This window comes from Culex pipiens, chromosome 3 (assembly GCF_016801865.2).
Source record: "Culex pipiens pallens isolate TS chromosome 3, TS_CPP_V2, whole genome shotgun sequence".
NCBI classification, from domain to species: domain Eukaryota; kingdom Metazoa; phylum Arthropoda; class Insecta; order Diptera; family Culicidae; genus Culex; species Culex pipiens.
In genome coordinates this window covers 77,314,203-77,329,659 of record NC_068939.1, presented here as the reverse complement: position 1 = coordinate 77,329,659, position 15,457 = coordinate 77,314,203, and the positions used below count along the sequence as shown (strand labels likewise).

General features: G+C 34.7%; 1 protein-coding gene across 5 annotated transcripts in view; it reads right to left on the bottom strand.

Annotated features, from left to right (window-relative positions):
• LOC120428565 (G-protein coupled receptor 52) overlaps positions 1-15,457 on the bottom strand; it is a 103,087-nt gene that overhangs the window by 19,385 nt on the left and 68,245 nt on the right. The window contains exon 1 of one of the 5 annotated variants that reach the window (XM_052709282.1): positions 13,834-14,538. The exons of 1 other annotated variant lie outside the window; for it this stretch is intronic. The gene's annotated coding sequence lies outside the window, so the exon portion shown is untranslated. Of the gene's footprint in view, positions 1-13,598; positions 13,618-13,833; positions 14,539-15,457 lie in introns of those variants that run through there. 3 more of the 5 variants (XM_039593600.2, XM_052709285.1, XM_052709284.1) reach the window with 3 other exon arrangements.

Here is a 15,457-nt window from a genome sequence, read left to right as displayed (position 1 = left end):
TGCCCCAATGCCTCTAATTTATGACCAAAATCGAGTCTTGAGGCCAAACCCCCTAGCTTTGTACATTGTGTCTCGTTATGGCCTTAAATGCAGCCAGCCAGCGTCGGAACACGGCCAAAAATGTGCACAACAGCAAATTGGCCATCCTTACGGGATGGGGCCGATAGCTTACGGATGATGGCGTCGTCGACGATGTGGACGACGTGGCTAATGATTCCCTGGACGGTAATTGAACGCTGGTTCGAAAAATGCTCACTCGAACGTTCGGTATTTTGTGCATGTTGGAACACTTTGGGGATGTTTTGTGGAATGATGTGGCGTCATTTTGGAAAAAAATAGTTTGTTCGCTAAGCTAAACAGTTTACGCTGATTTTTCAATTTTAAAAAGGAGCTGAAAGAATAGGGTTGGAAAGCTTGCCAATGTAATCATTTCAAATTCTGGAGTTTTTTTTTTAAAGGTCCAATAAACCAAATTTCCAGTTTTTGCTTTTTGGGTGTTTTTGAAACCGCCTTGAGTCAGAGGTATTAAAAAACACCCAAAAAGCAAAAACTGGAAATTTGGTTTATTGGACCTCTAAAAAAAAACTCCAGAATTTCACTCGAATTTGAGAAAAAGAATTAAGCGAGATTTTTCAAAAGCTTTTATCTGCATTATCCACTCACTAAAAATAAAAAAATAAATCTGAAAACAATCAATTTGTTACCAAACTTTACCTTTTTGACATTTTGAAATTTGAAGTTTAGTTGGCAGATCAGAAACAGACATGAAACATTACAAAAAAAAAATGTATTGAAGCACCCAAAAGCTTAAATTTTGGTAAAAAGTTTACATATTTTGTTGTTATGAATCTTTTTTTCGTAAGCATAAAACATAAAACAATTCAAAACTTAGAGTATTTAATAAAACAAAACTGTTGACCCTACCCAACAGGTTCTCGACTATCTCCTAAATTTCCGATTTTAATTCTATTTTTTACTATTTTCTATTTCAATTACCTTCACGGGCTTTGGTCAACGTTGAAAAGAGAATTAAATCCAAAAGTTTTGGAAAAAGTGAAATTCAATTGCTCTAAAAATGTTTTAATATGTCATGGTGTGATATTACAGAGGAGCAAAAAATTATTTAATAGCTTTTCATGCAATATTTCAAGTAAAGAATTGTTTAATGCTCAAACTTGTATCTGGACAATGTTTGCTGTATCGATTTTCAGCAACTTTTCTGAAGAAATATCCTATAAAATCGATAAAAAAAACTTCAAAAAAGGGGGAAAAATCAATTAACACCGCAAAATGTTGGAGCCTTTCTATCATGCTACCAAATCAGACATGCCGAAATTATTATCTAAAGTTTGCTCTACGAAACACGCCGTAATTGTTCTAATCCGACTATCGACTTAACAATAACTAATGTTTTATAAAAAAAAAATGATCACAGTTCAGAAGCTAAAAAAAACTTTTTAAAGTTATTCTAAATATGAAGCAAATGTTCCTACTGCTTCTGATGACAGTGTCCAACTGAAAGTTTAAGCAAGATGACTATCCTTACGGATAAAAGAACATTTTTTCAAGAGGTTTATGTAACACTCTGACGCCCAATTTTTTCTCAAGTTTTTTTTATTTTTCCCGTGTTTAGGTGGTCATTTTCAGCAGCTTTTGTTGTATGAAAAACTTGTTTTTCTTGTTTCATTTTTTCGTATTTTAATTTGCATTTATCATTATAAGTTTATGTTTGTTCCTGACCGTATTTAGCTAATTCTATCACCTCCATCTATATGATAGTATTTGGCTTACTCTACCAACTGCTATCATTACCTTTTCCTATCTAGTTTTTTTCATGTTTTTACAGTCACTTTTTCAATTTGTTGCTTGTTTATCTCATTTTCGATACATTTTCGAAAGAGTTCTTCTTTCCAATGCTTTTTAAAGATCAAAAATTGGTTGATAAATTGTACAAAATACGCAGTGGCATAGTCTGGGACATTACAAAAATTACTGCATACTTATTTATGCATAACATAATGGAAAAGTTAGTAAAAACACAGGTAAAAATGTAATTTTAAAATCATTGGCTGAGTCAAATTTTCTAAATTTTAAAAGTTTCTCTTTCAAATGCTTTTAAAGATCAAAAATTTGGCTGAATATTTGTTTTTTTTTGCCAAAATTTATGATTAAAGTTCGCCTAGAGGCAGGGTTGTAGAGGTTTAATTTTGATAAATTTGCTGTTTCATTTTGTTTTTGTGGGAATATCATTCCTATTGCGTATTATATAATATCATCAATGGTAATTATTTAAATGTTTGAACAATTCTTTGAAACGAAATTTTATTTGATTCTAGAAGTAAGATAACTCAATGCAAATAATGTTATTAGTCATCAAAAACACTGTGGGTTTCAAATCATAGTTTTTTACCTACGTTGAATTAAAAAAAAAAACATTTTAGTATAAACGGATAATATTTTAAGTTCACTTCAAAATTTTCTTATTTGTACCAGCAATTACTACAAAGCCAAGGTTTGTAACCAAACCTATAATAGGGAAAAGCAAGTATCTTTGTGAGATTAATGTTGACTCAGGGGCTCGATGGAAACAGTATTATTTTTAATGTAAAATGTTATCCAAAATATAAAAAAATGTTGTTCAGTTTTCAGAGGAAACATTTAGATAATTGATGTCTGCAACTGGCCGAGTCTGGTATACAAATTTACCATTCTCTAATCAAAAATAGGATTTAAAACACCTTTATGGATAAAAAAGTATTATTATGATTTGCAAAAAAGTTGAGGCACTAAAACCTCGGGTAAGTGTTCAGTGAAGAAGGCAACATGCATATAGGACATTTATGCGAACAGGTGCAGTTATGCAATTAGGATTATTCACATTTGACACCAACTTCACTGGTATAAATTTGATATTTTTTTGCTTTGGTTCTACCTTGTAACACTTCTGCTGTAGAAAGAAGAAAATTTTGATTTTCGAAAACGACTCTGCAAAATTCCACAAAATGTTGCTCAGTTTCCAAATTTCGCTATGCCCTATCCTGGAAGCAACACGTTTTACGTTCTATCCCAGCAATAGCCAAGCCAAGCAAGGTCACCACCAAGACTGCAGTACCAAGTACCAAGCAGGTGGGCAGCTGCAAAATTAATCAGCTAGTTCACACAAACACACGTAGCAAGGGAGAAGATACTACTGCAGTAGGTCAAGGCCGTTCCTGGATTCCACTAGTGTGGGTTCTATACAGAATACGTTTGCATCGAGATGCAGGTGTTCAAACCGGATATTGCTAACTTATTTCCTCTACATGGCTAATGGCAAGGACCTCATTAATATTCTGAGCAAACGCAAAAAGTTCGAACTTTGCAGTGCAGCTTTAGCCAGGAGGCAAAAGCCAGCTGGGAGTTTTCACGCAATAAATTATTACTGCCTACAGTAGCAGTGTACTCTCTGTAATTGGACAAGGAAAAAATCGACTCCAATCCCTGGCTGCCAAGTTTGGACTGACTGGCGGTACGAGAACAAAACAGCAGATTTAATCAAGTAAAATGCAAATTCCCCAACCGAGCACGATTAATTATGACTGAGTAGGAATGTGTATGACAGGTGCGGAAAGCACGTTGACCTGCCATCATCGATTGTGATTAGTTAATTTAGGTAACTTAACAACTTGTTAAATCAGGTTGAATCGAAACATTTTTTTAATGATTGTGTTTGCCATCAAACCTGTCTTATTATCCTTAAGCGAGAAATAGTTCAGGATCAGTAAGCTACTTTTACACTGACATTCGTGCATAAAATCGCTCCTCTATATCTCGATAATTGGAGTTTCCCTCCCAGCCAGGAATAAACTTAAATTAAACAGTACCCATTGCCTTCGCTTTTGTTAGTCTAGGCCGCCCATTGGCAAACAGTTCATGACTGCATTTCATGATTAACTCCAATGCATTGCTCATTCTAAAAATAAAGTGAACAATGCCGAGGGAAGCGGTCCACCGGAAATGCAGCGTCAATTTAGGAAAATTGCATAATTCTCATTCATCAACCCAACCGTAACCACTTTTCTCACATTTGTTCCAGAAAATGGGCCTCCACCTCTTCACCATTTTTCATAGCCATGGGTCATGGAAAACTCCGCAGATCTTTATCCAGAAATCAGATTTTAACGCGGTGCTAAACGTCATTCTGCATGCCATGGCACCTTTATGATATAAACTCGATGCACCACCAGCAGCAGCGCCAGACCAGGGGCAATTAAGTCACCACCCTGTGGTTGGTTCCTGACTGCAGCAGCAGGTCGGGTGGCGTTTGTCGTGCTATTAAATCAGAGGAAAATTGAATTGCTTACTTCCACGTTGGGAAGCGTTGCATAGAAGGGGTGGTTAGTTTTATTTACAATTGGGAAATTGCACCACAATGTAAGTTATTACTGTAACAAGAAAGGGGAATTGTGAAAAACATTTCCTCCAATGGCGTCTCGCCACAAACGGAAGTTTTCCTAAAAATCGTTTCAAAATGATTAACGATTAAAATCAATGTTTGATTCAAGTGATTTCTAATTCCATCGTGCCTCTTCAACTGAAATCGAGTGGTAAATAGCTCAATAGGAAGTGAGCAAGCATGTTTCTATCAACAGTTTTACGAAATACATTGTTTAAATAGTAATAAACAGCCAGGAGTTAAGGGGCGAGTGCTGCCAAACCTGCCAAACATACGAGAATTTACCCTGGTAACAAAAATACACAAAAGGTTGATTTTATCATTGAAAAAACTTTCACAATTGATTTTTAATCATTAGGATTTGTCGATGAACAATTACTAAAATTCTTGAAATTAAGTTTTTTAAAGTACGTTTTACACACCATGAGACTTTGACCTTGGCCTAAACACTTTAAACCAAACTTGAATAAAATGTGTTTGTAAATAAGCACTTGAGTGACAACAGACAACAACTTTTGAGTACATATCTTTGATGATAGATGATAGATTTTGCAAGCAAAATGAGCGCTTCCCAGACACGGACGGGAATGTAAAGTAGCTAATTTGAGGGAAAATCACCCAAGCACCTTGACCGGAATTCCAATTGAGTTTACTGACCTAAGGTTGTGTAAGTTCTGTAGTGTCGGGGGTTCATCTGCCATTCATGATTTAATTCCATAAATATTTTAAAAGTATCTGGCTTATTCTAAATTAAGATATGAAAAATCCTATGTCCACATATCGAAACTTCACATAGTCCTACGCCATTCCGGTTATGTTATGGGAAATTGTACGAGCTATCCGGTAAAAATATTTACTAGACTGAAAAATCAACTCTGTCACATAGAAACTATCAAAAACCATTTGTTTGTTTTGATGAAATAACAACAAAAAAACATCATAATTTCAGCAATTTATTCAATACTTATTCATGATTTTAGCTTAAATATTGAATAAAAACATTAAAAAAGAAAGTTAAAGATAAAATCAATTTTTACCGATAGAATTTTTGAAAAACAGTTTCCCTGACTCGGGACAGTCACCCCAACAAGCTCCAGAAAGAATTACCGAGGTTTATTCAAGTTTTATAAAAAAAAACCTTAAGAAAAGCCGTGTTATGTCGATGAAATTCTGTATCTTGAGAAGGGATTTTCTGATCGATTCGGTGTCTTCCGCAAAGTTGTAGGTTATTACTAGGACTTTTTTTATTTTAAATGTTGTTATATGTTATAGGGACATAAAAAACATCTTTTGAGTCATAGTGATGGTGTTAAATCTAGCTTAAAAGATATGATTTTTTGAAAAAAAAATCGTTTTCAAGTAATGTTAGGTATACATTTTTGTTTTATTTCTTTTTTTGCATTTTTAAAATACTGTTGTTAAAATAATCTCTCTGGAACTTTTAAAATCGGGTAATTAGTTTCTGAGATCTAACCTCACAAATAATTTGAATCGATAAACTGGATTTTTTTCTAATTGTCATCTAATTAGTCTGAAATTTTCAACTGACGATATCTCGGAAACTATTGGTCCGATATCTAATGTAAAAAAAATTAAACTTTTGCAAAAAAATTGATCTCTTAAAAAATCGTTTTTTTTATTTGGTTTTAACTAATAAATTTGAAAAAAGTATCTAATAATAATTTAACTTGATTCTTTTAAATAGCATTTTCAAGACAAAAACGATTAAATTTATAAAAGAGCAATTCTATACGAAATCGGACTTTTTTTTCTTAATTTTAATAATTGTATTTTTTAATCCGGCTGAAACTTTTTTGGTGCCTTCGGTATGCCCAAAGATGCCATTTTGCATCATTAGTTTGTCCATATACTTTTCCATACAAATTTGGCAGCTGTCCATACAAACATGATAAATGAAAATTGAAAAATCTGTATCTTTTGAAGGATATTTTTGATGGATTTGGTGTCTTCCGCAAAGTTGTAGGTATGAATAAGGACTACACTTTAAAAAAATTATACACGGTAAAAAAATGATTTTTTATTTTACTTTTTGTCATTAAAACTTGATTTGCAAAAAAAATATTATTTTTATTTTTTTTATTTTCTGATATGTTTTAGGAGACATCAAAGGCCAACTTTTCAGAAATTACCAGAATGGGCAAAAAATCTTTGACCGAGTTATGAATTTTTGAATCAATACTGATTTTAAAAAATCGAATAACTGGTCGAAAAACAATTTCAACTTCATTTTTGTTGTAAAATCGATTTTGCAATCAAAAAGTAGGGGAAATATACCCATTTTAATCAGTCTAAGCCGTTCGACCAATTCTCATCACTTTTGCAGTTTTCCGCTATTAAATCAACATTTTCAGATACATCAACAATGGAGAGTTGCTTGCTCACTTTTATTTGAGCTATTTGTTACTTTGGAACAGTCAAAAACACTTTCTGAAAGCAGTAATGCATGATCAAAGTGCTGATAGGCCGATAATACAAATAGGCTGAGAAATGGTTTTTTTGAAAACAGTCACAGTTACTCATTTTTTAAAATTAGTGCCCATGTTGCCCACTTTTGAAAAAAATATTTTTAATAGCTGAGAAAATTCTCTATATTTTGCTTTTTAGAACTTTGTTGATACGACCCAAAGTTGCTGAGATATTTCCATGCAAAGATTTAAAAACAGGAAAATTGATGTTCTTTAAGTCTCACCCAAACAATTGCGACTATTTTTAAAAAAGTTACTTAAAAATGGCTATAACTTGAAAACTGTGCTCTTTATCAAAATTTCACTAAGGTACTTGTTGATCGCAAATTCGATTTTACATCGAAAAATGAAGTTGAGAAATTTTTGCGACCAGTATTTCGATTTTTTTTTTAAATCAGTATTGATTCAAAAGTTTATAATTCGGTCAAAGATTTTTTGCCCATTCTGTAAATTTCTGAATAGTTGGCATTTGATGTCCCCTAAAACGTATCAGAAAATAAATAAAATAAAAACATTGTTTTTAAGCAAATCAAGTTTTAGTGACAAATAGTAAAATAAAAAATCACCAAAACATAGTTTTACCGTGTATCCTTTTTTCCAGTGTAGTCCTTATTCATACCTACAACTTTGCCGAAGACACCAAATCGATGAAAAAATTCCTTCAAAAGATACAGATTTTTCAACATTCATAAATCATTTTTGTATGGACAGCTGCCAAATTTGTATGGAAAAGTATATGGGCAAACTTATTCTGCAAGATGGCTTCTTTGGGCATACCGAAGGTACCAACAAAGTTTCAGCCGGATTGAAAAACACAAAAAAAAAATCGAACGACCGAAATCTCAGAGAATTGCTCAATAGTCTAACATCATATCCCCTCGTACATAATTATAAATATTAATTAGCATCGATATTTGCCGGGAACCGTGGTGTAGGGGTAAGCGTGATTGTCTCTCACCTAGTCGGCCTGGGTTCGATCCCAGACGGTCCCAGTGTCATTTTTCGAGACGAGATTTGTCTGATCACGCCTTCCGTCGGTAGGCAGTTGGACTAACAATCCAACGGTCATCAGTTCGAATCCTGGGGTGGATGGAAGCTTAGGTGTAAAAAGAGGTTTGCAATTGCCTCAACAATCAAGCCTTCGAACACCTAGTTTCGAGTAGGAATCTCGCAATCGAGAACGCCAAGGCAATGCTATAGAGCGAATAGTTTGATTTTGATTTTGAGCATCGATATTGCTTCCAAAATATAGAAAGCAATTCACATTTCAGTGTGTGATATTCCATGACCCAAATTAAAATTCGCTGTGACATAAAATTTAAATTTAGAATCTGATAATAATCTGCTTCTGAACAGTGTTAATGAGCTGATAAATCAGCATGGTCCCTATCCCTATCCTTTGATTAATCCCTTCGTATCGGTTCATTCACGCTGTCACGCCGTAAAACTCTATCTGTTTATAAATAAACTAAAATAGACACACCACGGCTGAGCGGAAACGATGCCTGAGTTTATATCAATCATGTGGCACCCCACAGAGCTCTCTGACATCTGGCAGCGCAGTGATAGGATATTGTATTTATATGCAAAACGAAATTTCCTCGCCTTTCGGGGCCAAAAGTTGATTTGGCAGCGAAATGCAAAAAAAACAGACATACGGTTTCGTGTTCCAAAATAATCGATAATTTTTGTCAAAAAAGAGAACAGGTCCAACCTTGTTCGCGGCCTTCAAACATTAAAAGATATTCTCACGGGATGGGTGGGTGTTGTGATGGAAGGAGATGGGGTGAGGGGGAGCTTTTCCGACCGGTTGGTTGGCATTATTTTATTTTATTTCCAGTTTTTTTTTTTGTTCGTGTGTCTAGCTTTTGCAGCCCTTGGGGAGCTTATTCTCCTGGTGCAGTCGAAACGGTGGCACATACACACGCAAAGGGTATAAAACAGAGGGGAGGGGTGCCTGCCAGAATGTCTATCTAGGTTTGGGCCAGCATTACAAACAGGTTTGTGTGTTATGTAATTAAAATTTCATGCAGAGTGCACTAATGACGTTGGGGCACACTAACTTATTGAAACATAAACAAACGAAACAAAAATGTATACAGGAAATATTTAACAAAGAAAAGGATTTGATTCTTCCTCTGATAAATTTTGTTTTTATCTTGAATTCCTCATAGCACTCAATAATCCAACAGTGTTACAAAAAAAACAAGTAAAAAAATATGCCATCCAAAAGTCAAGAACATGGCAAGTTCTTCATGTCACTCTCGAGTTCTTATAGTCCTACTTCGGTCGACAGAGTCAACGAACAGATAATAAGAAAAAAAAGTGACAACGTTATGCCTACAAACTTACATAGAGCTGAGCCGAGCATGGCTTTTCCACAATATTATCATTTTTGTCTCCTTCAGAATATCCTTTACCGCACAACACAGCTCATCTCAAAGCCTGGTACTTTTGACGCCCAGTCAATTGGTTTGCGGTTTTTTTTAATATCACTCTTATTATTGGCATTACTTGAGATCAAATCAGCTGAATATTGTATCAATTGTTTGCCCAATTAATCAGTTTGGATAGTAAGTTTAAATAGTTTAACCTCCCCTGGGGACTGTGAGCCTTAAAATAGCAAATAAATATAATTCAAACGATTTTAATTGTTTTACCATGGATAATATTCTTCGATAAAACAGTTCAAAAGAAAACTAGCATAAATTTCGTGTTTCTGTCACCAAATGATCGCTTTCATTATGGGTTGCATCATTCAAGCCTTCAAGGAGAGCGTGGGGTTACTCAGAAACTACAAGGAATGTGCTCTGCTACAGGCTACAGCGAATTTTGGAGATTATATTTTGAGACAAAATATCATTCATATCGATAAATTTAAATAAAACCCAATTTTTATCGTGAAAATCAAAAGGTGATTAAATTATTCCATCAATTATTAGAGGAATTAGTTTGGACACCCTTTTTGGTGTAATTTTGAGTGTAATTTTGTGGAGAAGTTTGACACTTTTTGAATTATGAATAGGAAACTTGATTTGAAGAGGATAATTTTTATATTAAAATTTGTTTTTGCCTTCCTAATTGAAGAAATGATAATCCTGCTATAAAAATGGACTTTTCACAGAAACCTCGTTGACCAACCTTCAGGTGTACCTATCGTCCCAGAATCGAAATTCAATTAAATGCAAACATTCATGTAAAAGTAACATTCAGTAGAAACATTCTCTTCCCTGAGTCAATTTATCATTGACTGGAGGAGCAAACTATCAGAATATAGAAAGGAAAATTGAATTCCATTGAATTAGAGAAAAATATTCAGAAAATAAATAGCTATTTGGAGTATCAATAACAGTGTTTCTTAGGAAATTAAATAAATTAGGTGATATTTTCATTCGTTGTGAATCACAACAGGACTACTTCTTTTTATTTTTAAGGTATAATTTTAATAGAAATTTTAAGATTCAAGCTTGGTTTATTCAAGATTAAATGAATAGTTTTATTGATTTTTAAAATCACATTTTAAGAACGTTACAGTTTTTTCAGAATCCTGTTTAATTTTTCACGATATTTGATTATCTGAGTGGATAGTTCCCGTAGAAATAAAAAAATACCACTTTTTTTATTTTTGTTCTGATTTTCATTTTTAATATAGTTTTTGAAAAGCAGGATGAAAACCTAAAAAAAATCTACTGGCAAAAAGTCGCAAAAAATTCAAATCATTTTATCAATTTGGCTGGACAAAATGTTAAATGTAGCTATAATATAAAATTCAATTGAACGTATAGAGATAAAATAGAAGCAATTCAGCGAAAACATTTTAACTATATGAGTCGAACATTAGAAAAACAAAAGTTCAATAAAAGAGAATACACATGCCCCAGACGTGAGAAATCACTAAGCCTACGGCGATAATGGTAAAACCAGTTGCATTCGATTTGGTTTAGGGCACGGGATTGAAACTCGTCTGAAAAACTTGAATCATTTCCTCCTTCAAAACGGTGGCGCCGCGTGGTGCTACCCTGTTTATTACACTGTGAAATGATCCATGGCTAAGGCTACCAACTCTTGCTGAGCAAAATTCCGTACACTTTGCTGATATGACACCATGGTATAACAAAAACTGTCAAGGAATAATTAATAAATTTGAAATAAAAAACATAAAACTGTTTCGTTTATACATTTTACAAATTTCACTTTGCTTATGACTTGCACTTTAAAAATATTTACAAAATAAACCGCGATTTGCTGAATCAAATTTCATATTCCTCCATTTTTTTTTTGTTAAACGTTTAAAAGTCTTCGAAATGTCAAGTTTGCTTATAAAAATATTATCGTTCTCATGAAAACATTTCGACACTTTTTTTTTCAAGGTTCTATACAACTGTTAAACACAAAAGCTGAATCTTTTAAAACAAACTCTAGATTTGTAATAAAAATGTTTACAGGTATTTACAAGCTATAGAAAACCATTGGATCTTTTATCGGATAAAAATGTTTTGTAAGGAATTTGAAAAGAGCCATAATTGACAATCAATTGTGAACTGAGGAAAACCCAGAAAACTATCCAAATTATCTCTTTAAAACAAATTGACAGATAAATTAAATTTTCTTATTAGAAAAAGCTTTAGCTAGATTAGAAAAGCAAATCAATTTCAAAAATTGTCAAAATTCCGTACAAATCCGTATTATGCGAAAAATTCTGTACACAAATACCGGCCTGTTGAAAATCCGCGAAGAGAGTCGAAAATCCTTACGATAAGGAAAAATTCCGTACAGTTGGTAGCCTTATCCATGGCTAATCCAAGGAACCAAAAGGTGACAACAGAGATTTCCGACCAGAAGGGGTGCTGCAAAAAAACTTATTATTTTTAACAAACTTTCAAACAAATCAGCAACGAATCACAAGTTTAATAGTCAAACTACACTTAAAAGTTGGTTTTGTTATTTGTTTTTTGCAAAACCACATATTTTTTAACGAAAGTGCCAAACATATTCGTAATTACCTTTTGCCTCTCGGTGGTACTTTGTGTTAGTATGTGTGTGGTCGATGTTAGCGGACGTGAACGCAGTACACAGAACAGTAAGAACTAGCAAAAATGCCTCACTTTCTTCTGATACAAGTCACCATATTGAAATTGCTTAAAGATTCATACCCGTGTTTAGGGCCCATACGTACTTATTAATTTTGATAAAATTTCGATAATTAGTTCAAAAGCTAAGTATAAAAATTAGTTTTTGCATAAATCCGGATAGATAAGGGACCGGAAATCAACTGAAATACCATCATATTATACATCGTTGGATATGTAGTAACAATACCTTGCAAACGGGTCCAGAAGCTTGAAGATCTGGCATCCCTGTCTCAAATTATGACCACATTTAAGTACTTTTTTGAAGCCGGATCTCACTTTTCTGTATGTAAACAATGTCCGGATCAATTATCCGACCCTTCATTGGATAGGTACTCGAGAAATCTTCCAAACGATCACAAAATTTCAAAGACCTGGCAACCCTGTCTTTAGTTATTACCACTTAATTCTTTGTGATAAAATTATCTTTTAGACCAATGCTAATTTGATTTCAAATTTTAAAGTTTTTCATGTTGATGGGAAAATTTTAAGATCGTCACATTGTGAGAAAATCTCATGTTTTTTTTTAATGAAATGTTATAAGCAAATATCGTTTTAAGGCGAGCAAAATAAATATATCCAAATTATATGCCTTCCCGTTTGTAATCATAGTAGCCAATGTTTTATGCTAAAACGCGAAGAATTTTGAAACTTCCCCAATTTTTGTTCACTAAAAGGCAAATATCTAGGCATTGCGTGGATATAAATTGAATGTTAAAGCAAAATATCCTCCGTGAAATTTCATATAAGCTGCATGCATTAGTTTTGGCTGCAACATTTTTTGGCTCGTTTTGGGGAGTAATTTTTGATTTTTCTTTTGCTAAAAAATACAATTTTTTCTCCCTAAAACGCCCTGCTATGCCCAAACACATGCTTTTATGGAGTGTGTTTGTACAGGAATTTGTTCAAGGGACATAAAACTATAACTTGAAGCCCAAGGCGACCAATTTTGAATGACGATAGTATGATTGTTAGGTGCATTTCTGATAAGTACTCGAAAAATGCACTTTTTTCATTTAAGCTCAGCGCGCGAGTTGTAAACCAATTGTAAACCATTTTTGGGAATTGTTTGTTGTATGGAAACATTGTTCCTGACATCCTAATCTATCATTCTAGGGGTGAGCACCAAAGATTTGACAACTTTTCATTTTTTTGGGACGGCCAAATGCACATCGAAGAGGAGTCGGGCACTTTTCTGATTTCGTATGAGTTGGCGGAGAATTACCCTTTTTTTGGTACAGAAAAACGATAAACATAGTAACTATTTATTTGCAACGTTTTTAATCACACCCTTAATTTTACCAAATTGCCAATCATAAATTCAGCGACCAAGCAAGATTGTTCGTCCCAGTAAATTTGATCGAATTTCACTACTTTTTTTTTGTTTCTCCATTGAGTCAGGTTGGTGCCAAAACTCGGTACTAGCGGTCCTAGACCTTCTGCTTTACATAATACACCCTCGCTCCACGAGATTTGCTTCACAAAAGAAGAGTAAAAAACACATTTCTAGTCCTGTCACCTTGGGCGGCATTGCTACTGCTTGCTTACAGTTGTAGGTGGAGACAGTTTTTCCCCTCGACGGGGTGTAACTTTTCCGCACAAATTTTCTTCCTATCTATGTGAATCCGTTTTTCGCATCACTCCGAGCGGTGGTGGAGGCGGCGGTGACGGAAGTCCTGTGTCACCCCCTTAAAGGAGGCTCCGATTTTTTTTTTGACGGAAAAAAACTCCTCACAAAAGAGTCAAATCCACCCCCGCCATTAGCATCTCACACACAACTCACTCACTCTGTGGTGGGTCTGCTGCTGCTGGTGTTGTTGTGGAAATTCCTTCACACTGCTGCTGCTGCTGCTACTGTTACTGATATCCTCCTGCTGTATATCCTTGAGAACTCCCCGAGCGCACAACCACACTCACACGGGGCTTTGCACGCCCTCTGTTTTCCACGGGATTTTCCCAAAAATGATTTCGACTCTGCTTCACTTGGATTCACTCGTGAGCTGTTTTCCTTTGTTTTTTTTTTCTATCCTTGATCCTCGTCGATTTTCCTCGATTCGATTTTTAAGTGAAACTCGTAAAAATCGACCAAATTCCTTCGGATTTTCCTTCTTGTTATGTATTCCTCGCTTTTACTGCTACTTTACAGCCATGTTATATTTACTGAACAACACACACACACGTACGCACAGACTAACATTAACCCCAAAAAAAACGAGCTCGCCCCCCTCTCGGAAAAGCCCCACACAATCTTTGGTTTCCAGCACGAAAATTCAGCTTTTTCCTTGCAAATTTTCCCGCACACGCCCACGCCACACCGTTTTTCGGCGTAAATTTTCCTGAATTTTCACAAAAACCCCACCAAAACTATCCTTTTTCTAGGGGGGGTGTCTCTGTTCACCTTGTTCAATTTAAAGCAAACACGAATATCCTGGCTGCTGCTGCTGGTTCTGCTGGTTTTTCACCTTGCGCTCACGGCGGACTCTCACGAAGGACTAAAGTGTCGTGGGAAAATTTTGTACTCCCTTCCTGCCCCCTGGGGGGGAGGGCGAAGGACATCAGGAAACGGGAGAGTGAGTGTCGGAAAAAGAGAGAATTTAACGGATCGAGAAAGGTTAGTTTTTTTAGGGTTTTTTTTTCGAAAGAGAGAGAAATAACGAGATTTGGTATAAATGAACTGATTCCGTCACTGATAAGGATGTAAACAAGTTGTGCGAGGAGAATGCCCTTGCATTAATGTGTGTCGTAATTGTGTACTAGTAGAGCAAAATGTGTGGGATTTTGAATAGCATTTAGAAAATCGTTATGAAAACAATATTTTAATAGTTTTGTCTTTTTCCGAACGGATTAAAATCATTTTTATCGCTTAAAAAAAAATTTGGGCAGTAGAGGGTTCATAATCCCTCTCTTTTAATTAAGTACTGTAACACTGGTATCTGAATAACCTCAAGTATATACCAAACTAAAACAGGACAACAAAACTTGATAAACACCCGTCACATGTCATGACCACTTAACTCAAAATATACAAAACTATCCTATTGCTAAGGTAATTTTACAAAAGGACGAATCTTTAGGTGTTTGTTAAGCAAGGTAACGTTCATTTGCAAAATGACCTCAATATTTTCGTATGGCCCTTGCAATTATTCTCCCATCATAATTCTAAGAGATGTTTGCAAAGATTCAGGCCTTAAAGGGTTAAGAGTAATATTTATGTATTTTTTTGAAGCCGTACAATTTTGTAGAACATTGTGACACTTTTAAAGTAACCCTGCGAAGCTATTTTACAATCCAAATTTCAGAATATTATGTTTGGGTAATTCTCTACCAACTCACACGAAATCGGGAAAAGTTGCCCCGACCCCTCTTCGATTAGCGTGAAACTTTGTCCTAAGGGGTAACTTTTGTCC